The following is a 14506-nucleotide window of genomic DNA, read 5'->3' as shown; positions in this document are numbered from 1 at the left end:
TATCAGAAATTTACATAATATTTTCAAGAGGGAAGTTCTAGAGATAGTTTTGGTTTATCCTGCTTGGGGTCATTTATCATCACTATCTTTACTGCCATTCTGATGTTCACTTATATCTTCCTATCCGGAGCTACTTCATAGCATCCATTGCTGGTATTTGTACTTTGACGTGACTCCATTAGTGTTCTAGGCTCACGTCTCTAGTACGGTCTAGCCTAGGACCAGCACAGTACCGTCGTTGAGCGTTTATTCAGCATTGCATATCTGAATTGATTGTTGGTAATCTTTTCCTACCATACATTAAGCCTTACTAGATCCACATATTTCTACATCGTGTATACATACGTTTACCTGGTAATCGCCTTACTCAATCGTCGGAGATATTGACACCGTCAGTTGCCGGTCACCGCCTGCTGCATGGTAAGAATTTGTAAGACATTGATATTTTCTTTACTATGAGCATTTTACCACCACATCCTCGTAGTCCATAGGAACAATATTCTTGGATTTGTTTCTTGTTTTTACTAGTCATGACAGGATCGAGAGTTGTCAGTTCATGGGCTTCTTCGATCGTGGGAGACGTGTCACCACAACAACTGTTACGAGAGGTGCAGAGAGATACAAATGCACATCACGAGATTAATGTTTCTATACCACCATTTAATGGCCGTTTTAGACCTGCTTTATATATTGAATGGGAATTTGAAATAAATGATATATTTGTTTCCCATAATTTTGCTGAACATAAGAAAGTTAAGGTCGCGGTTGGTTCTTTCACCGGTTATGCTTCAGTTTGGTGGAGCGAATATTGTCGGTTACACCCTGATTATAGACCTACTACTTGGTGTGATTTGAAACTTTGCATGAGACACGCATTCGTTCCTACTTATTATACTCGTGGCATGATTAAAAAGCTACAACTTTTAAAACAAGGTAGTGACACCGTAACAAAATATTATGATGATTTACAAACAACCTTGTTGCATTCCTCATTAGAAGAAAGTGAAGAAGATTTTATGGATAGATTTTTGGGAGGGTTAAACCATGATATTCAGGAGATACTAATTCATGAAAAGTGTTATCCTATGGATCGTTTGTTTTGTCTTTCTTGCAAACCAAAACTGGAAATAAAACGACATATTTCCCACAAGGAGAACAAGCACAAGGTGCTTATTCCAAGAGTTGATATGGTTGTTCCTTCAACTACTGGGCGTACGATGACAACCACATCAATTGTTGTGAGGGATACATCACCTTCACCATGTGACATGTTACCATCGAGAGTGCCTACACCATCAAAGTTGATCATAAGAGGTAATGAAAAAGGTACCTATCTTCCACCTCCACACGAGTACGATGAATGCCTTGTCAATTGCAATGTACACTGTGATGAGCCACCTATTAGTTTGATCACACCACCTATTTTGGAGAACTACGTTGATGATTTGACTTTGTCGTGTGCTCAAACAACTACAATATTAGCAATTTTGAGTGCAGCAATTGAATTAACTATTGTTGAGAAAGAACAATGTGAAAAATGAAATAAATCAAATTTGGATCAAATATCTTTGAAAATAATTGTGTCAATGTTTAATCATTTTGATATGACCTACAAATCTTGGTGATGATTCTATGTCAAATGACGTGTTGCATGGTTGCTTAGTTCAGCCTGTTGTAGCATGTACATTTGAAACAATTCAATTTTCTTCACCAATGTTGGGATGGTATAGTGATGAGCATTGTCAACCTTTTGATATAAATAAGAGCTTCACTTATATGTGCAAACTGAGTTGCAATATTTTCATGCTTTCTACTTCTAGTGATAATATTTTGACTTCATATTTCATAACATTTGAAAGTTACTCATGTATACATGTGTAATATGTGCAAAAACCAAAGGAAGTAAAAATGGATGACATATACATATACAACATGTACACCTTGTCTCTTTTGTTAGCCAAATTTCAGATTAAGCAGCGTCGAGGACGGCTTTATTTTCAAAAAGGGGAGGATGATGAGGACATGACTACCTTTGATATTATCACAATCATTGCATATGCGTATTTATTTGAGATGTTTTTTGATAAAACTCATGCAATAATTTATTTACGTTATCCGGAACAAAAGTACTTCACATGTTTTTATTTTATGCCTAAACTGAGAATGGCCGAACACTTGTATGAATCACGTGTGATGAAAAGGGAAGAGGAAATGGTTGGATGCTATTCAAGAGGTCCTCTCATGTCAAAGGAAATATTTAGTTGTTGTTCAAGAAGTTCTCTCACGTCACTTTTAGCCCAAGAGAAGATAGAGTCCAAGCCTTTCACGTTCTGGACTCAGATTCGGACTGCACAGACATACCTGTACCAAAACGCCTTCAACTTTTTCATCCGGACTCCGAATTGCATGATTCTTTATGGGCTGCAAAGTCGATTTTACTGGCTTTCAGGCCCAATTGGAATCACAAAATGACGTTGCACCAGAATCCGAGTCCAACAAGAAGTCCAAAGGTGTTGCACCACCTCCACTTGGGCCCATAGGCCTTGTACGACCTAGGGTTAATTAGTTTTAGGCTGCCTTGGGATGTCCTCCCACCTCCTTGGCCGCCACCCCTTGCTCCTATATAAGTAGATCAACCTAGTATCTTTTTTCTTGGGATTTTTTTAGTCAAAAGTTAGCCATTGCAACTTCGTGTACTTCGTTTGTGTCCAACGACTAGACTAAGACTGCTTTTGTATCCCCACCCTTATCAACACTTCATATATATTCGCAATATTCATATTGCAATATCATATTCTTGCTTGTTCTGCGATTGCTTGCAGGAATTCACCTTCATGGTCAGGTTGATCGTGCTCCGGCATGGTCAATAACCTCTTGGAGATTGGTTTAGCGATTGCTAAGGCGCAACGTCGTGCACGTTTGTAGTCGGAACGTCAAAGTCGGCTCCACCAGATCGATAGTTATCATCTCATCGAAAGATCGGGATACCCTCGCCTCTATCAAGACCTATATCAGTGACGAGTAGCTGGCTCATCAGCCATCTCGGGTAGGATGTCACGGAGTCGCACGAGCGCCTCTCGTGCTGCGGTCTCCACTTCCAACATCAGGTCCTCCATTTGTGGTCCTTCAAAGAACCAGCTAGTCGTGGAGTCGTTAGCCTTCACTATCACGTCCACGTGATACTCCTTGGTGTCGGTGTTGACCCGGTGCTCGTGGTATAGAAAGATGGGCGTGCGTCGTACTTGACACCTCTCGAGGCTATCACTCAAAAGCAAAGGAAAGCCCGTCTCCAGAAGCATCTCAGGTACGACGGCTATCTACAAGATGTAGAGGAGAGGGTTAGAAGGTTTTTAGTGGGTGCAGAATCTCAGGTTAGGGTCTATGTGCACTAATCGTCTTAGCTATCATCCATGCTACCTAAGGCTTCCTATAGTCAGGATGGCTCTGATACCAGCTCTGTGGGGACCCCGACTTACGAGTCGAGATCGCCGTGCTCAGTGATCCCAGAGATCAATGCTCACCGAACACAGATACCGAATAAGAGAGTCTAACATCCAAATACCAATTATTACAACACAAGACGAAATGGCCAGGTTCACAAAGCAGGGCCTATGGCCAAATCACTCAAATACAACTAGAAGCAGAAATCATAGGGGCTAAGCGGGTGCCACAACCATCAAGCCTACACCGGGAGGCATTCTGACTTGGAAGCGTCCTAGTTCGCAGGGGCGTCTCCGAAGACATACTCATCTCCAAACTCCGGTCCTTCCATGTCTAGTTAATAACATAACCAGTGGCAAGCGAATGAGGACTTCGAATGTACTCGCAAACAGCCCATGACATGAGCAATGAAAGTGAAGAATAACAATAATATGCATCTTTGGTGGAACTCATCATGGTGGTTTGATCATGAATACGCATCAAGTTTAAGAATTACTTTTGAAGAACAGGTTACAGATATCAATATATCTGCCGAAGGCTGAACCATCCGGGTTCACCTTATATGCCAAGTCACCAAACTTGGTTATATCATTACTTTCATAATAACTCCTTTTTATCACCACTCACACACACTTGGTTTATGCGGAAACAAGTGGATGTAGTTTAAGAAGGATTACCCAACTATCCTTGATCGTGGACACGGCTATTCGAATAGTTTTACACTCTGCAGAGGTAGTACCCAGGACCCACGAGATCCGGGAAACTTCCTTGTCATCCACGACTCGCGGTATATAACATACCAGAGGTAAATTCCCGAACAATGCCTTTCTTTTGACGATACTAGACAAATAGGTCCACTCGACTGGTACCCAGCCACATGTTGTACGTCTTACGAGCACTGACTCTGGACAGTATCAACCATGCGGGGACTAACGGTGTGCCTGAAACTTATAAAAATGGCATAGTCGTCCTACCTGGCACGACCCCATCACGAGAGTGACCAACATAACTCCCGCCACTAGTAATGTGGCTCTTTGCTAGCACCGACTAGAGTAATAAACATAGCCCCGTCCCATAAGGGGTAACATGGTCGTAGTTGGTAAGGTTGGGACGGCCGACACATCATAAATCTAATCCCATTTCCGAAACCATACTCACTCAAAATACCCGGTGCACCACTTCACCAAAAGTGGCCACCTAACTCATCATTACCCTCGTGCATTATTGTCACCCGACGGGGTTTTCATAAGACTTTGATGTATACCAACAACATGCTCGGGCTATATAGTCTAGCATTACTTGTCAACATGATAATAGCATGCCCTGAATGGTAGGATCAAGCTCAATGCATGTTCTCCGGGGGATCCATCGGTAAAAATCACCTGAGTGATTTACCGGCGCTTATGATCATCTGCAACAGAAATACTTGCTATCTTAACATGCAATATAACATATGCTCAGTCATGGTCAAAGGGCTGCTTGCCTTAGTCAGCTAGGTATCCGGGGTCTTCGAGGTCTTCCGCTCCGATTCCCTCGTCACACGGATTTTCTATTGTCGATAAAAGAATAAATAAGAAATAGCTCACACAGAAACAGATCACATAGTTATTTTAAAAATGTTCTTTATTACTGATAAATCTAAGTTTTCATTTTGAAAAATATTTGCTTCAAATTCTCATGAAGGAACATTTTTAAAATTACCCAAACAGAAGCAAAACTATTTCAATTTCATCCTTTTTATATTTGGAAAATAGAATAGTTGTTGAAAAATTCACCCAATCATATCATTAATTACTACATATTTTTAGAAGAATAACAGTGGAAAAATTATATTTTTACACTAGTTTAATGTTTTTATAAAAATATTAGAAATCAGGTTTCTAAAAATAAAGAAAAATGGGCTAAGCCTGGCCTGGCTCGGCTTGGATTTGGCTGACCCTTGGCCAGCCGACAGCCTGCCTAGGGGCGCGCGCCATCAGGTTTGAACCTGACATGCGGGGTCCTACGGTCAGCGGCTGCGGGCAGCGCGGGGGAGGAGGCTGGGCCACCGACAGGTGGGGCACACCTGTCGGGGTCGTCTCCTACCTCTAGCCAGAGAGGAGGAGGAGAACGCCGGTGAGGCTGCCGACGTTCTCAAGCCCCAACAAGGACATGAATGGGTTCGCCATGACGTCGCCTACCTGCAGGTGGTCGGAACAACGTCGGAGGGGCAGGGGTTCGCCGACGACGAGGAGGCCGCGATGGGGGAGTTTCGGGAGGTGGTCGAGGAGGTGGCTACGGGCACAGAAATGCTCGGGCGAGTTGGGGGAAAGCTTCCTGGGGTTGAGGGGATCATTTTGGTGGGTCGAGGGGCACAAGAGTCGTCCTGTAGCCGTAGATCAACCCAAGCTCCGAGGCGGAGGGGCCTCGGTCGATCTCGAGCACCGGGGCACTGCTGGTTTGCTGGGGTGGCTAGGGAGGTGCTAGTGGTCGTGGTGAAGCTATCTCTGGGCTGCTGGAGCGAAGGGGAGGGCTATAAATAGGCCCGCGACGGTGAGCCGATTAGGGAGCACCGGTGACTCACCGTGGTGTGCATGGGGGTACAGAGAGGGGCTGGAGTCGAAACCACGGTCCCAGGACATTGTTTTGGACTGCCATAACCATCTGCTGCAGAGGGAGAGAGGGAGGAGTCGAGCATCCGTGGCCGCGCAACCTTGGCCGGTTCTGGTGCACGCAGGCACGCGTCACACGAGCTCTAGCGCGGGGAAGGAGGGGCCCTGAGGGTTGCTCGACGCAGAGGGGTTGTCGGGGAAGAGGTTGGACACCTATGGGGAGGTTGGAACTGGCCGAGAGCGTGGCCCCCACCTTGGTAGCTTCCTATAGCGCGCCCAAAGCGCAGTTTAGGCATGCCACGGCATGATGGTGTCCTCTGAGGCACTTTGGACGTGTCTAGTATGTCCTGGCACTGGCTGGGAGTGTGGCTAGCCGTTTGGGTCTCATGGGAGCTTCGGCTGGTCAAGGGAGACAAGAAATACTGGTGCTGTCAGCCTTGAACTAATGCCTAAATTGGAGGTTTTGGCCTTTCCACTTTGAACTAGTGAGGGGCTTGTTGACTGGAGATAGATACAGATAGTGGCCACCTAATCTATGAGTTTGGAGCAAAGGGGTTGGGTTTAGCTGTGGCTAAGGTGGCTTTTTCCCATCTGTCAGAAGGTGCTCGATAGTGGTTTGAGGGGGTTGCACCCCACCACTGGTGCTGCAACTTAACAGGCTTGGGTTTGGTGCTAAAACATGGGGTTTCACCAAGTTTGAGTTCCATTGGACAAGTTTAGCTTTGTAAACTTAAAAACACTTCAATTTGACCAGATATGTCTCTTCCAAAGAGAGTGCAGGCAAACTAAGTCCCACTAATCCCATTTTTGGTGTGGAACCCTCATTTGAGGTATTAGGTACTCCTGCAAAGTTTCAGCATCATGGGACAAACTTTTCTATGTAGAGTTGCTCCAACTTCAATCTGGACATAAGGGGTTTTAGGGTTATTAGGGTTCCTTAATCACCTTGGATCAAGGTGAAACTTTATGTGGACACCCAATATGGCTTAGGGATACCACTAGAAGTTTCTAGGATTTTACTGAGAATATTTCCTTTGGAAATATTTCAAAAGGTCAAAACAGACATAAATGGTTTCTAGGATTTGATCCAAACAATTATAATATCAAATAGGGTTTAAAATCTTATGTATGGAAAATATATGTCCTTATGACCATCTCCAAATTTAATCAGATTTTTCTAAGGTAGAAAAGTATTTTTCCATGTAGGAATACCAATTCTGGCCTCGGAAATGGACATGCAATTAAATCAGGGAAATAATTATAAAAATAATTATTTTTGTGGTTTTGAAATATAAAGACAAGTTAAAATCAGATCTCCAACTTTTGGTAGCATCATTGCTTGACATCAAAAGCATGTGGTGCAACTCAAAGTAGGGTTTTTACTTGATCAGAAACAAGCAAAGGTTTTTAGAAAACAATTCAATATTGGGAAATGGGTTTCTATCATCTCATGATCACACACACAAGCATACAATTACAATCATGGCACTCACATCATTAGTTTTGAAAAAGTGTTAACAAGCTCAGATTTTCACAGTACAGAGAATGTGGTAGTAAAAACAGGGTGTGACAGCTGAGCTTGGTACCCGCCCCATCTAGCACGAGTGTGTCTGAGAATCCCCAAGTGCAAGGAATCCTCATAGCAATTTCCAAAGCTGTAAGTGATAAGCATGGCATGTCGAACCCACATGGAGCTAAAGGTAAGAGCAATATTCTCTCAAGTCCTATCTTCCACTGATACAACTCTACGTACGCCGAACGTTTGCTTCCAACTAGGAACAAGAAATAAAACTACATTGTGGCTATGAAGAGAATAGCTTTGCATGGCATTGGAGAACTAAAATATAAAAATAGGTGTTGTTATCATAAAGTTAGAATATATTACGATATATTACAAATAGCAAGTGTGGAATAATGATGGGTCGGTGTGCGGAATTGTCCGAGGCAATTGTTAACAAGATCGGTAATCATTATTGTATTTTTATATGAGGGAGAGGCATAACCTAATATACTTTCTCTACTTGGATCATATGCACATATGATTGGAACTCTAGCAAGCATCCGCAACTACTAAAGATCATTAAGGTAAAACCCAACCATAGCATTAAAGCAGCAAGTCCAGTTTATCCCATACGGAATAAACCATATACTCGGGTTTATGCTTCCCTCACTCAAGCAACCCACTATAAGCGAATCATGGACGTATTGCAACACCCTACAGCGGGAATGCCTCATGCTTGCGCGACACAAAGATCACCATATGATAGCACAAATAATAAAGCATGCAACTCAAACCAATCTGGATCATCAATCAACCCGTAAGGGAATCTACTGAAAACATCATAGGATGGCAACACATCATTGGATCATAATATGTGGCATAAATCACCATGTTCAAGTAGGGGATTACAGCAGGTTGCGGGAGAGTGGACCACTAAATGAAGATGCGGATGGTGATGAAGAAGGTGATGTTGATGAAGACGATCACCGCGGTGATGGTTCCCGGTGGCACTCCGGCACCACCGGGAGAGAGGGGGAGAGGTCTCCCCCTTGTGCCTCCTCGTGCATGGCCTCCCCCATAGTGGGGAGAGGTTCTCCCTCTGGTCCTTGGCCTCCATGGTGATGATAGCCCCTCCATCTTCCTCTTCCATGGTCTCCGGTGATGGTGACCCCCTCCGGCAAGGTGCCGGAGAGCACCAAGATTGATTTTTCATGGCTCTGGAGCCTTGCGGCGGCGAAACTCCCGATATAGGTTTCTTTTCAGAGGTTTGGTTATTTATAGGAATTTTTGGCGCCGGTCTCACGTCAGGAAGGTTCTGGAGGAGGTCACATGCTACAGGGCGCGGCCTAGGGGGTTGCCGCGCCTAGCAGGCTTGTGGCCTCCTCATCAACTTCTTGGCGCAGCTCTTTGCTGCAGTATTTTTAATATTTTCCAAAAATACTCTCTATAATTTTTCAGCCCATTCCAAGAACTTCTATTTTGGCACAAAAACTACACCACGGTAGTTCTGGTGAAAACAACGTCAGTCCGGGTTATTTCTAATAAATTCGTACCAAAATCATATAGAATTATCGTAAACATGGCATGCATACTTCATAAATTATAGATACGTTGGAGACGTATCAGTGCCCTCTAGATCCGTAGATGGATCATGGCTGTCCTACTTTAGCATTCAAGTTGTGTTGCAGATCGAGTGGGTCTTCGGGCTGCACTAGATCTGTCCATCTTCTACGATGGTGTTTACATTGATCTCTGGCTTCTCCAGCCGTCCAATCCCATCCCCGAGGGGGCGGTCTGTCTTGTCTCTCTGAGTGCGTGTGAGCAGTGCGGGCCCGAAGGCCTCGTCTTCAAATTCTGGCAGTAACTGGTGGCGCGTGTAACTTTTGTTTTGTCCCTGCCATTCCTGGTCGTACCCTTCCTCGGCACATAGGACTTGCATCCATCGGTTGTTGATGGTGTCTTGTTCGGCTTGGATTTTCTGTAGTTTTAGCTTGAGCTATCAAGCAGCGGCTACGAGTTACCGCTTGAAATGTTCTTCATCCAGCTGGTCTTCGGGGACAATGAGATCCTTGTTTCTGAGACTATCCTCCTCTTCGAAATGACAGAGGTAGTTGTCGTCTTCGGAATCTTCGAGATCCTTGTGATCTTCCTGATCTGTACGCCCCTCTGAATAACTGAGTTTTTCTTCAGGACCAACGGGGTCAACGGGGTTTTCTATGTTGTCCGGGGTAGCGTTTTCTTCCGTTGTCGTATTGCTTTCCCTGCCCTTCCGTGCCTTTGGTTTTTTATGCTCATGCTGGCACTTGGGTGGCTCGTCACCACTATTTTTTTATCGAGGTGTCATCATCGCTCTTCCCTGTGGTGCCATCGTTGTTATCACTAGGGGTGTCTACCATGTATATATCATAGGTGGAGGTGGATGTCCATCAACCAGTTGCGGGAGGAGCCGGTGCATCGACCTCTGCATATGTATACGCGGCCTCATTCAAGGAGAAGTCGAGAATATCGGTTAAACTTTCGACAGTGGCTATCAAGTGGGTGGTGGGGGACAAAGATTCCTATGGTCGAGCTCAAGACCGAACTGATCATAGGTCTGGACCAGCGTATCATTTGATAGCGAGAGATTAGCCAGATTAGTCTTCGGGTTTTTGGCAGAGTTTATTTCTGGCGCTTCGGCACATGGAGTGTGCATGGCAAGGTTTATCCCCTAATTTATGAACGCCATGGTCAAATGCGTGCACGAGGCCGGATCTGAAGTGGGTCCCATCCCACACATGAGGTCGGGAGGAGGACTGAAGTCAAGGCTTCATGGTTTCCGAGCACATCAGATGAAACCGAGAACCCAGTAAGGACGAGACCGCCTTGGGTATCGGCGACATAATCTAGGTCACCGAAATTTATTCCTTGACCCGGAGAAAATCCGACGATCTGGCCAATGTGACCAACCATCTCCACATGGGGAACAACGCTACCGAATGCGGAGAGGTGGCCAGGGACGAAGATATCCCCGATGCTGTTGCCATCGCTGGTGACCAAGCGATCCATTCATCCTTCTAGCAAACCTATGGTGGAACTCTCAATGAAAGCAGCAATGTCATTGTCAAAACCGGCAGATCTCGAGTATGGGGTCCCAAACTATGGTCTTGGATTGATGGGTAACATGAGACAAGGGAGACAATGATTACCCAGGTTCGGGCCCCCTTGATGGAGGTAAGACACTACGTCATGCTATTGTTTATATTGATGATGGAGCATCAAGTATAGAGTTGATCTAGCTCGAGATCGTATGATGTGGTCTAGACCCTAGGAGTAATGATCTTAATCTGCCTTACGGACTAAAGCACTTTGGTTTATATAGATACCAGGGGCACTAGGGTTACACACTGTCCGTTACAACAAGGAGTAAACACGCCAATATTATCATATTGACTTGGAGCATACACCAAGGCTTCAAAAGAATACGTTTTGGATATGATGGCATCTTGTAATTCATCCTCCAATGATAATCATAGGATGGCCCATGACTTCGGCCTGTGAAAATAGGCTAGCCTCCCGAGGACCCCTTAGTCGCGGACTCCCTGAGTCGGGGGCGCGCGATGGTTACCTCCTACCAACATCCCCCTTGGGGCATGCAAGTAGTACTTTGCTTCAAGAGAGTTAATAATACCTTGTGATAAGTATGTGAGTTGTTTATGACTAATGCTTACTAGCCTCTTCGGTACCGTTCCTAGCCCATTCTCACCTTGAGGATCGGTGTGAGCTTCATCGGTGCATCCAAATCCCGCGACATGATATGCTCTGTTGCACATCAGCCACCTTATATCTTCCTCGAAATAGCCACCGTACCTACCTATCATGGCATTTCCATAGCCATTCCGTGATATATTGTCATGCAATTTCCAACGTCACATCATATGACTAGCACACCCATTTTCATATAGCTTTGCATGATCATGTAGGTGACATAGTATTTGTTTCAAAGCCACCGTTCATCATTGTCATACATGTTACGCTAGATCATCGCACATACTGGTACACTGCCACAGGAATTCATATAGATCATATTTTTATAAATTTTCTATATCAAATTATAAGTAAATAGAAGTGTGATGCTATTCATTCTTTTGGGCACTGTCTCAGTGAGGAAAGGATGATGGAGACAGTGATTCCCCCAAAAGTCGGCATGTGAGTCTAGACAAAAAATAAAACAAAAAAGAGAATGAAAAAGAAAAAAAGAGAAAAACAAAAAAAAGAAAAAAAAGGGGAGAAAGGAGAGAAGGTACAATGCTACTAACTCCTTTTCCACACTTGTGACTCAAAGTGGTGCCATGTTTTTCATATAGAGAGTCTCTTATTTTGTCACGTTCATATGCTAGTGGGAATTTTTCATTATATAACTTGACTTGTATATTCCAATGGTAAGCCTCCTCAAATGCCCGAGGACTTCATGAGCAAGCAAGTTGGATTCACACCCACTTAGCTCTAGTCAAGCTTTAATACCCTGATAGCTTTAGTGCATCCATTCAGTGGCAATCCCTACTCCTCACATTGATATCTATTGATGGGCATCTCCATAGCCCGTTGATACGCCGAGTTGATGCAAGATTTTCTTCTCAACTTTTACACCTTTGAAATCTAAGACCATATTCTATTCCACCTATATGCTATGTCCATGGTTCACGCTCATGTATTGAGTGAGTAATGAAAAGCAAAAGCCTATTAAAAAGTACGATCCAATTGCCTCGCTTTACACTATGGTGCTTGTGGGGACCCCGAATTACAAGTCGAGATCGCCGAATGATCTTGCTTAGTGATCCCAGAGATCAATGCTCACCGAACACATAGATACTGAAATAATAAGAGTCTTACATCCAAGTACCGAATTATTACATCACATGACCGAATGGTCAAGTTCACAAGGTTGGTCCTAAGGTCAAATTACACTCATAAAACTAATATCGGAAAACATAGGGGCTAAGCGGGTGCCCATGCCATCAAGCCTACACCGAGAGGCACTCTGACTCGGAAGCGTCCTAGTTCGCAGGGGCGTCTCCGAAGACGTACTCATCTCCAAACTCTGGTCCCTCCATGTCTGGTCAATAACAGAACTAGTGGCAAGCCAATGAGTACTTTGAATGTACTCGCAAACAACCCATGACATAAACAATGAAAGTGAAGGATAAAAATAGCATCCATATTTGGTGTAATTCATCTTGGTGGAATGATCATGAATATGCATCAAGTTAAAGAATTACTTTTGAAGAACAGGTCACAGATATCAATATATCTGTCGAGGGCTGAACTATCCGGGTTCACGGTATATGCCAAGTCACCAAACTTGGTCATATGGTTGCTTTCATAATAACTCCCTTTTAACACCACTCACACACACTTGGTTTATGCGGAAATAGTTGGACGTAGTTTAAGCACCACCACCCAACTGTCCTTGACCATGGACACGGCTATTTGAATAGTTTTACAGTCTGCAGAGGAAGTATGCTGGACCCACGAGATCCGGGAAACTTCCGTGTCATCCACGACTCGCGGCATATGACATACCCGAGGTAAGTACCCGATCAATGCCTTTCCCCTGACGATACTAGACAAAGAGGTCCACTCGATTGGTACCCAGCCCACATGTTGTACGTCCTACGAGCACCGACTCTGGGCAGTAACAACCATGCGGGGACAATCAGTGTGCGTGGAACTCATAAAAATGGCATAGTCGTCCTACTTGGCACGACCCCATCACGAGAGTGACCACACATCACTCCCGCCACTAGTAATGTGGCTCTTTGCTAGCACCGACTAGAGTAATTAACATAGCCCTGTCCCATAAGGGGTAATGTGGTCGTACTGGTAAGGTTGGGACGGCCGACACATCATAAATCTAATCACATTTCCAAAACCATACTCACTCAAAATACCCGGTGCACCACTTCACCAAAAGTGGCCACCTAACTCATCATCACCCTCGGGCATTAGTGGCAGCCGAGGAGTTTTTCATAAACTCTTTGATTTATACCAACAACATGCTCATGGTATTTATTCTAGCATTACTTGTCAACATGATAATAGTGTGATCATCAAAAGGGTAGGATCAAGCTAATGCATGTGCTTCAGAGGATCCATCGGTAACATCACATCAAATGATTTACCGACACTTATGATCAGATGCAATGGAAATACTTGTTATCTTATCATGCAATCTAACATATGCTCAGTCATGGTCAAAGGGCTGCTTGCCTTGGTCAGCTAGGTATCCAGGGTCTTCGAGGTCTTCCGCTCCGATTCCCTCATCACACGGATTTCCTATCGTCGTCAAAAGAATAAATAAGAAATAACTCACTCAAAAACAGATCACAAAGTTATTTTAAAAATGTTCTTTATTACTGATAAATCTAAGTTGTTATTTTGAAAAATACTTGCCTCAGTTTCCAATGAAGGAACGTTTTAAAATCAACCAAACAGAAGCAAAACTATTCCAATTTAGTCCTTTTTATTATTGTAAAACAGAAGAGTTGTTTGAAAAATTTATCTCAAGGTCTTATTAATACTACACATTTTTAGAAGAATAATAGTGGAAAATTTATATTTTTACAGTTGTTAAATGTTTTTATAAAAATCTTGGAAATCAGATTTTTTTTAAAAAATGGGCTAAGTCCCTGGCCTGGCTCGGCCTGGAACTGGGCCGGCCAATGGCCAGCAGACAACCTGCCCACGCCCGTGCGCCGTCAGGTCTGAACATACTTGCGGGGCCCTGCGGTTAGCGACTGCGGGCAGCGTGGGGGACAAGGCTGGGACACCGACAGGTGGGGCACACCTGTCGGGGTCGTCTCCTACCTCTGGCCAAAGAGGAGGAGGAGCACGTCGGCGATGCTGCCAATGTTCTCAAGCCCCATCGAGGACAAAAATGAGCTCAGCATGACGCCGCCTACCTGCTGGTGGTCGGAACTAGGACGGAGAGGCAAGG

The sequence above is a fragment of the Hordeum vulgare genome, chromosome 2H (assembly GCF_904849725.1).
Source record: "Hordeum vulgare subsp. vulgare chromosome 2H, MorexV3_pseudomolecules_assembly, whole genome shotgun sequence".
In the NCBI taxonomy this organism is placed as follows: domain Eukaryota; kingdom Viridiplantae; phylum Streptophyta; class Magnoliopsida; order Poales; family Poaceae; genus Hordeum; species Hordeum vulgare.
The sequence above is the reverse complement of the archived record's forward strand: the minus strand, read 5'-3'. Positions refer to the sequence as shown.